The following is a 4,543-nucleotide window of genomic DNA, read 5'->3' on the forward strand; positions in this document are numbered from 1 at the left end:
CGCGGGATCAGAATGATGAGAAGGTCACCGATGAGAGGCGGGCAGCGCGGGATCAGAATGATGAGAAGGTCACCAATAGGCAGGCAGCGCGGGATCAGAATGATGAGAAGGTCACCAATAGGCAGGCAGCGCGGAATCAGAATGATGAGAAGGTCACCGATGAGAGGCAGGCAGCGCGGGATCAGAATGATGAGAAGGTCACCGATGAGAGGCAGGCAGCGCGGGATCAGAATGATGAGAAGGTCACCAATAGGCAGGCAGCGCGGGATCAGAATGATGAGAAGGTCTCCGTTGAGAGGCAGGCAGCGCGGGATCAGAATGATGAGAAGGTCACCAATAGGCAGGCAGCGCTGGATCAGAATGATGAGAAGGTCTCTGTTGAGAGGCAGGCAGCGTGGGATCAGAATGATGAGAAGGTCACCGATGAGAGGCGGGCAGCGCGGGATCAGAATGATGAGAAGGTCACCAATAGGAAAGCAGCGCGGGATCAGAATGAGGAGAAGGTCACCAATAGGCAGGCAGTGCGGGATCAGAATGATGAGAAGGTCACCGTTGAGAGGCAGGCAGCGCGGGATCAGAATGATGTGAGAACATTAGAATCTGTCCTCAGGCCCGGAGGATCTTCAGAAAATCCCAAAGTCAAAAGGTTCAGCCTGAGGGGACCTGGTTGGAGGGCGAGGAACTCTTGTGAGGCCGACTGACCTTCTCTTGTGGGCACCGGAGTCTCCTCTGATATGGCGAGCGTGACATGATCCATGCCGTTTACACGCTACTTGGTGATACATCAGAGATCATTTCATTACGTTACTGTTCCAGGGGTTTTAGATATTTTTGTGGCATTACGGTGATTTTCGCTGTTATTCTTATTCACAAAGCTCTTTGCCTCGAAGAAACAGTCAAGCTTTGTAGATTCGGCACGAGATTCTTGACTCTCTAGTTTAAAGAGCTTGCAATCTGTTTTGTGTGTGGGTGAAGACACTATTACCCCCCCAACCTTTTTTTTGTGCCTGCGATAAGCAGTCTGGGGCAAATTGGGCATTTTGCCTGCAGGACGCAGCGTATGGCTGACACAATGGATGCCTCGTCCTTCAGGCCTCGCTGTATAGCTGGCCCTCTGCCAGTGAAAGGATTGAGGGGGCAGGAGGAGGGATTGCAGGCCGAGACCCCCCTCCTGCCCCGGTGCTTCATTGAGAGATTAGAGCAGGGGATGAATGGAGAACAGGGTTGAGTAGTCCCCCCCACCCTGCCCCCAGCAGATGGTGACCCTTGGGGAATGCTGGACCCTCATCATGCGCGTAATTAATATAAGACCCTTCCTATTGTGAAGTGGCCTCACCAGGAAAATGCCTTCCAATTAGTAGAGGGGGAGACAGGGACGGGGTCCTCAGGGACGTGTTGGGGGGGTATGTGTCTGGTATGTATCTGCATTTATATTGCAGAGGGGTATTATCTGGGGCATTACTAGTCTCAAGATGGGTGGCCTGTAGCCAGCCTCTGCACCACCTCATGTGTGTACTACATGCACACTCTATATACCCCCTCATCATGTGAGTACTACATGCACACTCTATATACCCCCTCATCATGTGAGTACTGCCCGCACACTCTATATACCCCATCATGTGAGTACTGCATGCACACTCCATATACCTCATCATCATGTGAGTAATGCACGCACACTCCATATACCTCATCATGTGAGTACTGCACGCACACTCTGTATACCCCATCATGTGTGTACTGCCCGCACACTCCATATACCCCATCATGTGTGTACTGCCCGCACACTCTATATACCCCACCATGTGTGTACTGCACGCACACTCCATATACCCCATCATGTGTGTACTGCACGCACACTCCATATACCCCATCATGTGTGTACTGCACGCACACTCCATATACCCCATCATGTGTGTACTGCCCGCACACTCCATATACCCCATCATGTGAGTACTGCACGCACACTCCATATACCCCATCATGTGTGTAGTGCCCGCACACTCCATATACCCCATCATGTGAGTACTGCACGCACACTCCATATACCCCATCATGTGTGTAGTGCCCGCACACTCCATATACCCCATCATGTGTGTACTGCACGCACACTCCATATACCCCATCATGTGTGTACTGCACGCACACTCCATATACCCCATCATGTGTGTACTGCACGCACACTCCATATACCCCATCATGTGAGTACTGCACGCACACTCTGTATACCCCATCATGTGTGTACTGCTCGCACACTCCATATACCCCATCATGTGTGTACTGCACGCACACTCCATATACCCCATCATGTGTGTACTGCCCGCACACTCCATATACCCCATCATGTGTGTTCTGCACGCACACTCCATATACCCCATCATGTGTGTACTGCACGCACACTCCATATACCCCATCATGTGTGTTCTGCACGCACACTCCATATACCCCATCATGTGTGTACTGCACGCACACTCCATATACCCCATCATGTGTGTACTGCACGCACACTCCATATACCTCCTCATCATGTGAGTACTGCACGCACACTCCATATACCCCATCATGTGAGTACTGCACGCACACTCCATATACCCCATCATGTGAGTACTGCACGCACACTCCATATGCCTCATCATCATGTGAGTACTGCACGCACACTCCATATACCCCATCATGTGAGTACTGCACGCGCACTCCATATACCCCATCATGTGAGTACTGCACGCACACTCCATATACCCCATCATGTGAGTACTGCACGCGCACTCTGTATCAGAGGCCAAGAATGAACTGCTAGCGAGTGAACAAATCACGGACAATGCGCACTGATCCGTCACACCGTGCGACTCCCCCCCCCTCCACTTCGACCTCTGACCTCCTGTGAATAAAACGATGGTGATTAAGGCTATTGGCAGAGACGAGGTGGTCCGCGGGGAGCCCCTGAGGATTGTAGGTGTGAAATCCTGTCTCCTAATAACGACATCAGGGATTTGTCTCACATCGTGAGTCCAATAAAAGTTTTTGCCTGAATCACAGACTTTTAAGTCTTATTTTGAGAATGCGCGTGATGAGGAGTAACTGGATAATATTTAGTTCTTCCCTCTCCCCGTGAGCTCACAATCTATTATATTACTGTTTATGGCATGCTTCTTTATATCAGATTGGAGCTGTTTTTTTGGGTGGTACGCGTGGAGCCGTAGGTCTTTAATTAACGTATGCGTCGGACGCGGGGGGCTCAGCTTGCATCCTGAGGCGTGATGGTTTTATTATTTTAATTGGAGGATCGCACATCCGCCGGCACGTCGGTCTGAAAATATACATGCGAATATCAGCTCATACTAAATATACTCCCCCGGTGCTTTATATAGAATTGGGGAGCGCGCCGGCCGCCATCAATTACCGGATTACGGAAGGTTCACGCCGTGATAGCGGATCGAGGAGCAAGCGTGCAGGTGAAGAGACGCGAGGCGCCGTGCAGTCACTTGGAGAACGATCCTCCTGCCTTTAGGTTCAGTTTGGATCGTTGGCCATTTTTTCTTCAGTTTTGGGCTTTGGTGGGGGGGGGGTAATTGAAACAAAATAATACAATTGCCAACCCTGATTAATTCGGGGGAGCTTGGCGCCCGGGGGCAGATGCTGTACTCTCCCAGGAAGCACAGAATGTGTCGCTATTCTGTGGTTAGTTACAGAGAAAAGACAGGCGCGCACGCACACTCTATTACATTAGTGCGTACTTGCGCTCACTAGATCACCAGCAGCCCCCTTCAGAGAGACCCCCGCTGCCATATCTGCCATGGGAGTATCTGCCTCCAAAGTGCCTCCTAAAGCTGGCGGCCTGTCCAAGACCCGCCGCTACGCGCCAGGAGGAGCAGTCGCTTAGGGGTTGTTTTTTCTGTGCTTTGGTAGTTTTCTCCCCGGCTGTATGAGGAGCGATGGAAGTGAACCCCTTGCGGTTGAGGGGAGCCTTTTCCCCGGTTCGTTTGGGGGTATATCTTCTGCACTTGCTGTTGGTTGCCCTGGCTCGTGAAGGAACGAGATGCTTGGTGACATTTACCCGGCTAATGCGTGCGCTGCAGATGATGGCGCAGAGCGTCCTCGCGTCGCTGTCACTTATTAGGAGGATGATGGCGTGCTGATCTCTCGCTGCGATGCGTGTCGCCGTCCCCGGGTCGGGTGACCATCTTTCACGTGTCGGGGTTCTGAGCGTTTGTCAGTCATTCGGCACGCCTGGGGACACAGCTCGCAGGAATCACAGGGTGTACATCTGGGGAGGCCAAGAACTCCCTCCCCCAACTACACCAAATCCCCCATCCCCCATAACCACGGACCACCAGGACCCGCTGGAGATGATCTTGGCTCTGTAATAGCAGCACGGGGGGGGGGTGCTGGTAATACAAAGCTAACAGTCCCAGCGGTATAATGGCAGACCCTGTCCCAAGAGCTTGCAGTCTGGTGGTGTAATGGCAGACCGGGTCCCAAGAGCTTACAGTCTAGCGGTATAATGGGGAGATCCCATCCCCTGGAGATTGTCGGCTCGTTGTGT

Source organism: Spea bombifrons, chromosome 9 (genome assembly GCF_027358695.1).
Source record: "Spea bombifrons isolate aSpeBom1 chromosome 9, aSpeBom1.2.pri, whole genome shotgun sequence".
NCBI classification, from domain to species: Eukaryota; Metazoa; Chordata; class Amphibia; order Anura; family Pelobatidae; genus Spea; species Spea bombifrons.